The 11,867-nt window shown below is 35.9% G+C and overlaps 1 protein-coding gene across 3 annotated transcripts in view; it reads left to right on the forward strand.

Annotated features, from left to right (window-relative positions):
- The window catches only part of ST8SIA1 (ST8 alpha-N-acetyl-neuraminide alpha-2,8-sialyltransferase 1), a 150,601-nt gene that overhangs the window by 129,757 nt on the left and 8,977 nt on the right, over positions 1 to 11,867 (forward strand). The gene's annotated exons all lie outside the window — the stretch shown is intronic.

The following is an 11,867-nucleotide window of genomic DNA, read 5'->3' on the forward strand; positions in this document are numbered from 1 at the left end:
CATTTGTGCTATGAAATTTTGCTGGAATACTTAACTGCCCTGATCCTTAATTTTCTCAACAGCAGAAAAGAGATAATGTCTTTCTCATAAAGTTACTGCAAGGCTTAAATGACATAACATGCATTAAGCAAGAATCTTGTGATAGAATTTGTTGATTATTTCTGTAATTTAATCTTTTTATTTTTTGATTTTTATCTCAAATTATCACCAGTGTCATAAGCAAGAAGAGACCACATCTATTATGTATTTTTTTGTTTCATGTGCTCCACAAGGATTTGTGATTTCATGTCCTTTGGAATTTTGAATAAGTTTTGAAGGTTGACAACAAACTTTTTGTCAACAGGCCAAATCTGGCCTGCAGAATTATTTCACTTGGCTATAATTTTTTTTTCTTCTTTTTAGCCTGAAATCCTTAAATGGGACATGCAACACTCCATTTCCGGGTCTGTTCCCTCTTGTCTTTTGCCTGGTCGCTTCACATATTTTCCTAATCTCCTTGGCCCTTGTAGACAACTCATGATCTAGACTCATTTCTACTATAAAATCAATTTCAAAGTAATTTCTACTAATGATTTCTACTATAAAGTATCTCATACCATTAATGACTTCCATGTTGCAAAATCCCCACAGAGCATTTCCTGCCTTTATTTTATTGATCTATCCCAGCATTTGCCATCGTTGAAACTCCTTTTTCTTCTATTTCCTGTCACCTTCCTTTATCGTCTGTTACTTGCTACAGCTCTGCCTCCTTTGTCCACCATTTCAATGTGATCATTGTCAGTGTTTTTATTTTAGCTCACTGTTCTTCTGGGTGGCTCATGTCTGTGGCTCAACATGTCCAAATTTAGATAATAGTCTTTCTCTTCAAATCTTTTTCTCCCATTGTGTTACATATCACAATGAAAGCAGTCACCAGAAATTCAAGCCATTCAATTCCCCAAGTGGAAACCACTCTCGCATCTAGAAATGATAAATGTTCAATAGTTGGCACAGTACAGGCATTAAGTGAAACTGGACAGTGGCCTGTACACCTCACCATTGCTTCCCAACTAAAGATCAGCCCTCTTCACTCAGTTATCAAAGTCAGCCCCTGCTGCCCTGGGGTAAGATCATTTTACCATGGACTATCCACATGCTAATGTGTTTTCATTTTCCTTTTAGGTAAAATCTCAATCTTGAGTGGCATAGATCCTTCCTTTATTCTGTCCTGTGCATCAAGCTGGCTACATCTTTAGCTGCTCCCAAGGCTCTAAACTTTACTATATTAAATTGTTTGCCTATCCCCAGGCAATGTTACCTGCTCTTACAACATGCCTTTGCCCATGCTGATCTTTCAGTAAAGAGTGTTCTTCTCCTTCAACTCCATTTGCATAGCTACCTTTTACTCATTCTTCAAAATTCATTTCAGATATGTGCATATCTGAAAGGCCTGCCCTAACTTTCTTCTCTCTTAGTAACATTCCCAGTCTAAGTTTGGAACCCCCATGCCACAAGTATTGTAAAAGCTTGCATTTGTAAGTCATATTTTACTATTGTTACAGCCCAACAGGTTCTTCTTGCATGCTGCACAGAAAAAGCAAATACACGGAAACACCAGGTATTACAGTAGAGAAATAATTTAATCATTGTGGGATGTCCGGTGAGTAGGATGGTAGATATTTCTCAAATTCACCTCCTTGAGAACTAAGAGGCTAGGGTGTTTAAGGATAATTTGGCAGGCAGGGGGTTAGGGAATGGGTGCTGCTGATTGGTTGGGAATGAAATCATGAGGATGTTGAAACTATCTTCATATCCTGAGTCGGTTTCTGGCTGGCAGGGGTGGGTAACAGAACCTGTGGACCTGTCGAGTCAGTCTTTGGTATAAGTCATGGATTTGGGTGGCATCAGTTGGTCTGCCAGAATGTAAAAGTCTGAAAAAGATGTCAAAGACCCGTCTTAGGTTTTACGGTAGTGATGAATATACATGAGCAATTGGGAAAGTTACAAATCTTGTGACTTCTGACTATATAATTCCTGAGCAGTGAGCAGTTACTGAAAAAGCAATCTAGGAACAGTGGCTAGTTATTGTTTAACTATGCCTACCTCTTAGCAGAATTCAGGCCCCACCATAGTTTTACAAAGAGGAGATCATTCCCCAAAGGAGATCAGTTTGGGGAAGGGACTATTATCATCTTTGCTTCAAAGTTAAACTATAAGCTAAATTTCTCCTATAATTAGCTTAAGCTGTGCTCAGGAATGAGCAAGGGCAGATAGCTTGTGAGATGAAAAGCAAGATGGAGTCAATTTATGTTAGATTTCCCTCACTCTTATATTTTTATAAAGGCAATTTATATCTTATCTATCAAAGGAATAGCTTGACATAGAATGTTCATTGCAATCTAGTAAAATATTTTTCTGTGGAAGAAACACACCCATAAAATGAGAAGGTACGGAGGAGAAAACTATTGTAAATCAACATAAAATTAACATTCATTGACAGAAGGAAAGGAAGTAACAGCTGGGTAAACAAACAGCTGCTCAAAGAGACAGAAAAAAGACAGTAAGCAGCGGTGAACATGGAAAATGGTCCCCACATATTAGAAAAGCAAGTAAATAATATGAGGAAATGAATTAACCCATTGGAAAATTGCTGAAACATTTGAACAAGAAGTAAATAAAGGAAGTGTTCAAATTAAAGTTATTATACATAAGAAAGTAGAATAAATATTCTATTTTAAACAAGTGGACTTTTAAAATGCAATATGCTTAGGAGATAAATTAACTTGAAAATTTATGACTTATTTTTTTATTAATGTTTTATACTGCACAGACAGTACAATAATTAAAAAATCAAAAGAATAAAAGCACACTATAATCCTCACTTATTGTTGTTATGAAAATAGTAAATTATGTCTGGGCATGATGGCTCATGCCTGTAATCCCAGCACTTGGGAGGCCCAGGTGGGTGGATCACCTGAGGTCAGCAGTTCCAGATCAGCCTGGCCAACTTGGTGAAACCCCATCTCTACTAAAATACAAAATTAGCCAGGCATGGTAGCTGGTTTCTGTAGTCCCAGCTACTTGGGAGGCTGAGGCAGGAAAATCACTTGAACCCAGGAGGTGGAACTGGCAGTGAACTGAGAGCATGCCACTGCACTCCAGCCTGGGCGACAGAGTAAGACTTCATCTCAAAAAAAAAAAAAAAAAGGAAAGAAAGAAAATAGTAAATTAGAAACTCTCAATTGGTTTACTTTGCATTTATATGATTACTAAGGAGCCTAACCTTTTAAAAGAACATATTTAAATACGTTACATATATTTAACATATTTACACAAGTTACATGTATATATTCACCTTCTAAAAACTTAAAAGTATTACAAGATAAGGTTTTGACCCTGTGAAATACGTATTTCATCTTTAACCTATTTCATCATATACCACTCCTAAAATCCTTAGAATCTTCATAAGGTAATGTATTTTGGATGCTAATGATTAGCCAATCATTAGTATACAATCATGGTTGATAGCCCCTGTAGAGCTTCAGGCTAGGGGCTGATCACAGGAAAGACCAAGGCACATTAGAGGATTGAGACTTTCAGCCCCACCCCCCAGTCTCCAGGGAGGAGAGAGGGCCCCACCTCCGAGGTTGAGTTAATCACCAATGGCCAGTGGTTCAGTCAATCATGCCTGTATAATGAAGCCTCCATAAAAACCTAGTAGGACAGGTTTTGGAGAGTTTCTGGATAGCGGAACATGAAAGTTCCTGGAGGGTTGTACACCCCTTTCTCCATACATAGCCCTGTGCATCTCTCCCTCTGTCCTTTGTAATGTTAAAAGGAAAACTTTAGACAAATTAAATTTAACAGAGTTTAATTGAGATTCATGAATCAGGCAGCCCCTAGAATTAGAAGAGGTTCAGAGCAACTCCACGCTGCTGTGTTTTCTGAGTGAATTTATGGACAGAAAAAAAAATTGACATCTAGAAAATGGAACTGAGGTACAGAAATGGCATGATTGGTTTGGTGTTTGTCTTACTTGAACACAGCTGGAACAGTTGGCCACCTTTGGCTAAAACTTGGTGATTGGTACAAAAATAGGTTATGGTCTGTTTACACAACCTGTTAAGTTACAGTTCATTGTGTACAGAGAAATCTTCGCAATGAACCTAAAATATGTAAAGAGGCAGCTTTAGACTAAACTTAATTTAACAGTAATATTCTTTATAATAAACCAGAAAATGTGAGTGTTTGCCTGAGTTTTGTGAGTTACTTTAGCAAATTAATCCAGCATAAAGAAGGGATTGCAGGAACCTCAACTTGAAGCCAGTTGGTCAGAAGTTCTGGAGGCCCAGACTTGCAACTGATTTCCAAGGGGTTGAGGGGTGTCTTGTGGGATCCAACACTATCTCTAGGTAGATATTATTGAAATTGAGTTGGAAGACACCCACCTGGTGTCCACTATAGAACTGATTGCTTGTTTGGTGTGTAGGGGATAAAACCTACACACAAGTCATAGAAGTTTTCTGTGTTGATTGGTATTGAATGAGAGAACAGAAAAAGCACTTTGAATTTGTTATTTTACACAGAGACACTACCTCCATGCCACTGCTCTCCCTGGAGTTAACCATTGTTTTCAGCTTTATATGTATCCTTTCAACATTTTCCCATGCATTTACATACATACACATAACTATAGAAAATTTCTACCTTTATCTTTTATGATACGTATGTATGATAATCCACTATACAAATAGCAGGAGTAATTCTGCAACTTCTTCATTTTTCTATATGACATTTTGTCTTGGAAATATTTTCATTTCAACATAAATTAGAGTTGTGTCATTTAAAAAAGTTGCCATGTATCCTATTATGGATATAATATAATTTACTTGGCATTCTGCTAGTGATGGTGTTCAGGTGGTTTCCAATTTTCTGCATCCTCCAGCAAACGTTCATGGATATTTACTCAGTGCCACATGCACCCTTCTTGATTCTGAGGATTTAATAGTAAACAAATCCTTCTGGTGTACATATAAGAGGAGACAAACATAAATGAAGACATGCATATGTATAAAATATTATGTATGATAAAAGAAATATAACAGGGACAGTAAAGATGTATATATAAAACACATGTAAGAAAGAAAATTTTTTAAAAATACAACAAAGATATAAAAATATACAGAAAGAAAACAAAAATGAGGGAGTAGGTGGCAGTAAAGGCTTCTATGAGGCGCTTTCATTTGAGCCAAGATCTAAAAGAAATGATGGATAGTGCCCTGCAAATATCAAAGGCACCAGCTGAGAACTGGAAGTGCAGGGTCAGTAGGTGTGCATATTTGAAATGCAAAATCACTTACCAACATGTCAGTAGGGATTGATACTCCCATTTGAAGCATAAAAGTGCCTGTTTCTCACAGGTTTCTTTGCTATTATCAGTTTCCTTAATTTGTACCAGTCAGATGTGTGGAAAACTTATTATGCTATAGTTTGTTATAACTTGAATGCTAGTGAGGTTGTGCTTATTTAAGTATGCATACTGGCCCTTTGAATTTCTCATCTCAGACTTGGCAGTTCTACATTGTCGTTCATTTACCCATTGTTACATCTGCACGTTGGTTATTTTTATTGTTTGTATTCTGGATACTACTGTCTTGATATATTGTGCTATTTGCCATATTTGTTATTGATTTCTATAATTTGCATCCTGCATACGCATCCTTTGTCATGTATGTTTAAACATTTCATCCCAATCTGCTGCTTGTCTCTTTAAAAATATGTTTGTGGAAGACTTTAATTTTAAAGCAGTCATGTTTAACATTTTTCAATGGATTTTGCTAAGGAGTTGCCTCATGTTTATAATGTCTTTTGTGTCCTAAAGGTCTTAAAGACATTTTCTCCTATTTTCTTCTAATCTTATGGTATATGATTATTCCATCTGGAGCTTAATTTTCTGGACAGTGTGAAGTAGGAATTTATCTTACTTTTTATTATTGGATAGCCAGTAGATCCAGTACAATTTATGGAATGGTAGATTTTTATGAATTCATTTGAAATATTACTTCTAGCATAAGGAAAATCTCCAAAAATGCATAGGTACATTTTTAGACTCATTCTCCTATTCAATCATATGTGGTTTACTCTTGCATGAGTTCCACAGTATTTTTATTACTATAGTTTTATAATCAGTTTTGACATCTGTAAGTTAAGTTTTTTCTGTTATCCTTTTGTCCAAAATTATTGTCAGTATACATACTATTTTATATCTCCCATGTGAAGTTTGAATTATCTTATCAAATTTGACTTTAAAATAATGTTGGTAATTTGTTGAGATTGGATTTGAATCTACAAATTTATTTGGGGAGACATCTTTCAATATTCATTATTGTCTCCATAAAAATGTTGTGTTTATTTTTAAGCTTATTTCAAGGTGTTTGGGGGCTTTGTTGCTATTAACAATGAAATTTTTGTTTTATGATATTCTTTTAATATATGATTCCTGCTGTGTAGGGAGGCTGAAAAGCCTAAGACTCTACTGGCTCTAATAAATAATTTTTCAGTTGGTTCTTTTGTATATTCTAGATAGGTAATTATAACATCTTCAAATATTGACAGAGTTCCCCTTATATACAAAATTGAAATATGTTTTAACAATTTTTTCTAATGCAGTGTGTGTGTATTTTTATGTTGTTGACATTTTCAATCAGATAGTGTGGCTCATTTGATGATAATTGTTTTATTATTGATTTTTCTTTTGTAACATAATTTGTGACCATTTTTAGAAATTTTCTATTTTATGTGTTTTAAACAATATATTTTAAAATTGAAGATTTACTATGATTGTGGATTTGTGAATGTCTATCTGTAGTTTTTATTGGCTTATGCTATATTTTTTAAAAACTATCATGTTAGGCACATAAAGTTTCTTAACTATTATTATTATTATTTTGGTAGTCTTGTGCACTTGGTCAATATAAATTGTTTTACCTTTTTTCTAATTAAAAAAATTAAATTTCTATTGTTATGAAAATAATATACATACATGGAAAAATTAACTCATATGACAAAGCTCAAAGTGAAAAACAGCAATCTCCTGTCTCAGAACCCCCAACTCCTTCAAGTTATATTCCGAGAAATCTATACCTTTCAACTTCTTCAGCTGATTTTTTCTTTTACACATGTGAAAATGACATGCTTGATTACAGTTTTTAAAATTTCAACTTGTCTGTTGATTTCTTATGGAAAAATAGATTGAGTTCTTTTTATGTGCTCCTCACAGCATGGCTGTGTACCCTATAAACTTACACTTTCTTGACCTCTCAATCCAGATATATCACAATCAAATCAATAGTCAGTGCTTAACTAAGTGTAGTTCACATCTGAGATAAAAAGCTTATTACAGGAATTTATGTCCTGTTCAAGTTCAAATTTTCTCCCAGAGAGCATAGAGCCTTTCCATGCAGCAGCCACGAATCCATCTCCGGACTCCTTTGAGAACCACAGCTCTTTCATTACTGCTGCACACTGGTCTTTCTGGGGCACTGTTTGTTTCTGTTGAGACATTGATCTGGAGCTATATTTTTCTCTTACTCAAACCTGATTGCTGGTTTTCTAGGCCTACTGTATAGCTATTTTTCTGGAGCTTTCCTTTACCCAAATCCATCATTTGTTAGATTTTTTAATTGCCAACAGCACTGTCTTATTATCTAAATGCTTTTTCTTTTCATATCATCCTAGTCCAGATGTGATATTCATGAATAGGAAGGAATAAGCAAACTAATTATAGTTGTTTGAGAGTTTTCATCTGCCCCTTGAATGATTTTGGTTTCCTCTGAGTCCCTCTGCTCTGACTCTCGTGTTAGATGCCATCCATCAGTGTCTTCTGAGCTTGGCTGTCTGTTCTTGTTTGGTGACTAGAAGCTCTGTGCAGAGACTGCACCTATCAACAGGTGGGCTTCACTGTGGGTTGAGAAGGTGGCAACATTGCTTTCTCTTGGACAGTTCCCAAATGTCACCGGTTGTAGGTCTTCTCCTTGGCCCACTCAGTGTCAGTATTCCACTTGGGAACTATCAGCCTGACTGCTGATATTGTATGAGTTGAGAATTCCATTTCCCTGGGCTGAGCCAGCTTTCTGGACACATACCCACTGTTCCTGCCTGGAAACTGACACCTCCTTCCATATATACAGTGATAATTGATTGGTGCAGTATTTTAGAGTTCAGTCCACCTGGGTTTCCCTGCTACCCCATAATCTGAGCAATAACCTTGCTGATTGCTATTAGACACCACGTTCCCTAGTTTCTCCTGCCTTCAGGCATAGGGCACCGCTACTGCCACCTTTTAGAGAAATGCTCAGTAAGCTACTTCATGCTCTGCTTTCCTTTGGTAAACTTGCTGGTTTTTTTGAGGTAACCTAGATTCAGCACCCACTGAGGGTTTGCTTTCTTTTTTATTTTCAGCATGGATATGGGTTTTTTTTAAACCTATTTTCTCCTATTTCTAGAGATTGTTCATAGGAGGTGAGAGCTGGACCCTTACCCTTTATTCTGATCCTTTCTACTCTATTAATATTCCTCTTTGTATTCAGTTTGCATCTGCAACTGTAACCAAACACTTTAACATTTTTAATAGAAATTCCTTCTAGATTAATTGTCCATTTTCATATCAATGGATCAATATATTTAGACTCTAAAGATTATTGATATGAATTTATGTTTGTCATATTTACTGTAAATATTTCTTGGAATAATTCCTTTTTATTTTAGTTACCTTATTCTTCATGGTAATGAAATTTTACATCATGACATAATCAATTTTGTCAATATTTTCCTTTGCCAAAATATATTTTACAAATGTCTGATAAGTTCCATGATTTTTAAAAGATGTTTTTGTAACAGAAATTTTATTTATTTATTTATTTATTTATTTATTTATTTATTTATATATTTATTGAGATGAGGGTCTTGCTGTGTTGCCCAGGCTGGTCTCAAACTCCTGGCCTCAAGTGATCCTCCCACCTCGACCTCCCAAAGTGCTACGATTGTAGACTTGAGCCACTGTGCTGGCTAGATTTTAGATATTTATTGTACTTATCTTAAAATTATTTAGGAATTGTCATGTGAAGTATGAATCTATTCCCTCTCAGATTTTCAAATTGTTAGCTAACTATCTCAATATTGCTTATTAAGTAATTTAAAAAATTTTACTGGTTTTGTCTGCATTATCACATATTCAATTCCTTTTTAAAATGTGGTATATTTTTGTGCTTTCCATTCTGTTTTTGTTTTTCCTTTTATGCCCATATTGATTATAAATTAATCATTTCTATTTTAATAATTTATGGACTGATCTAATTTCATTTTTATCTTAATTCATAGGCTGGTCTGATTTCTTTTTATTTTTTAAAATTATAATTTAATAGTTTTCTATTCATATAGTACACAAATATTCTAAGCTAGATTATAAAAAATTAAAGGATGAATGGGACTTGTCTCATTTTCAAGAAGCATATAGTCTTGGAGACTATGAGCAATTATAGTTCAGGAATTCAAAGAAGACTTTTGAAAGCTTAAGTTGAAAGGAAGGAATAAGGTTAATAAAGAAAAGCTTAAGTTGGGTCTTGATTCATAGGCACAACTTCACCCGGGCGATGACTAGGTCAGCAAAAATGAATCTATATATGCAATAAAAATTGTGGGCAGATACTCACAGAGGGATGGCTGGACCACAGGGTGAGGACATGAGGAGTAGTTAAGTATGAAGCTGGAGAGACAAACTGGAGCACCCTTCTTTTCTAATTCCAGTTGAATTTTGTAATAATATAATAAAATTCAATACCAACCCCACGAAACTCTTGATCAGGATAATATTAAACATCTTTGGTATACCATAACAATTATTGACTTGTATCAAGTTATTAAATAATAATGTCATTTGTTGCAGAATGGGAGAGGTAAAAATAATAACATTGTCAATAAAATTAGGGCTGTAATAAATTCAAGTTATGTGTTCCTTTTCAAAGTGAAAAATGAGAGAGGGAAAACTACTTCCTTCAAGACTAATCAGTTGGCTTTAAGACAGAAAACACAAAGTTAATCATCTTGACTTTATTGAAGCTGTGTATAATTCCACTAGTATGTAGTCCACTGCAGAGACAGGAATCAGTTTCAGCAGCCAGGAGAGCCCTGTGAAATGGGAGCCATTCTGTACAGGAATAAGAAGGGAATGGAAGCAAGCAAGGAAAGCCATAGAAGTATCTGAACTGCTCTAGAAGGTTGATGGTGAAATGAGAGAATGAGAATGTAGCACTGGGAGCAGTGTGGGCATATTAAGAAGTTTTTTAAAGTTCTAACCTACTTGTTATAATCATTTCATAATATATGTGTATATCAAAACATCACATTGCATGCCTTAAATATACATGATTTTTATTGGTAAAATATACCTTAGTAAAGTTGAAGGGGAAAGTTCTAACCATATTTAGAAGACAGGAAATAATTCAGTAGAGATGGAGAGGTCAAAGTTTTTTGTTTTTGTTTTTGTTTTTTTTTTTTTAAGAGGAGAGGCCCACTTTAGAACATGAGTTCTTTAGGAAATGTGAAACAGTTTATCTCAATATACAAAGGGGAAGATCGAGCACTTCTTAGAGTGGCAGCAGGGATAACATTAGAAGATGTAAAGAAAAAGGTGGTGAGGGATGAATGCAGAGAGCCAGACTAATGCTTTGCTCTTCTAAATAACTATGTCCCACCTGTATCAGAATTACCCAGGAGTGCTGGGTTAAAATTCAGCCCCTGGATCATTCTCATCAGAACCCAGGAAGCTATGATATTAGTGAAGTCTCTGGGTTATTCTAACTAAAGTGTGAGAACCAATGGCTCAAATAGAGTAGGAAGTTATCTGCATAGTGTGTCTATATGATCGGGAAAGCATTGGTGTTTTAGGAAGAGGGTGGAAGATATGGGTGGGCAATGGAAAGAAGAAAACAGTTGCTGAGCAGAGCCCACTTGGAAGTTGGGAAGCAGGAATTTGTATTGGAGGGGCTGGCCCAGCTTCAGATATGGTTGAATGTGCTTCTATGACTTCTTCTAAGTTAAAGTGATTCTACCTAAAGACCCTGTTATTACTTCCCTGTCAGAGCCCAGGGAAAATTGATAAAGCAGGCTTCTGGATCAGGACATGAAGAAAACTTGAGACATTTCCATTCCTTCTGGCCTTGAGAAACATATCTTTCTGTTCAGGCAGAGAAAATAACACTGATTGCTATGTACAATCCTGTGGATTGTGTATTCAGAACTTTAATTTTGCATAATTATGATGAGCCTGCCAATGTGTCAGACCAGACTTTTCTCTGCTAGTTGTGGGTCAGTTCATTATTTGATGCTGCTGCTCCACCTGCACATAACCCAAGATGGGTAGTTTCCCTTATGAAAGGAATTAAAAGTTGCAAAGCCCTAGTCTAGTTCATTGCCTTTCCCTCTCTTTCTCTCTTCTCCCTTATTTCTCCCTCCCCCTCTGTCTGTCCCTCTTTTTTTACTTGAGTATATTAGCAGCCTCTTACCTGGTCTCCAGGCAACCAGCCTCTTTCTTCCAAGGTTATCTTCTATTCTACTAGAGTACCTTTTTTAACAGAGACTGACAGTTGTCACGAGTGCTGTAAACAGTCACTCCTGTAAAGGTTTCCTATTGCCACATGGTGACGTTCAAACAAACAAGATAGACATAAGAGGTTTTTTGAAGAAGAGGGCTTTGTCTTCAGCCACTGCCCCCGCCATTAGCACCTCCCACATTCTAGGGACAGGGAATCCTTGTCATTGCCTCAGTATACTGCACACTCTTGCCTATAACCAAAGTGTCCCTTCTAGTTTAGTTGCTGTTCTTTCTGATG

Source organism: Callithrix jacchus, chromosome 9 (assembly GCF_049354715.1).
Source record: "Callithrix jacchus isolate 240 chromosome 9, calJac240_pri, whole genome shotgun sequence".
NCBI lineage: Eukaryota > Metazoa > Chordata > Mammalia > Primates > Cebidae > Callithrix > Callithrix jacchus.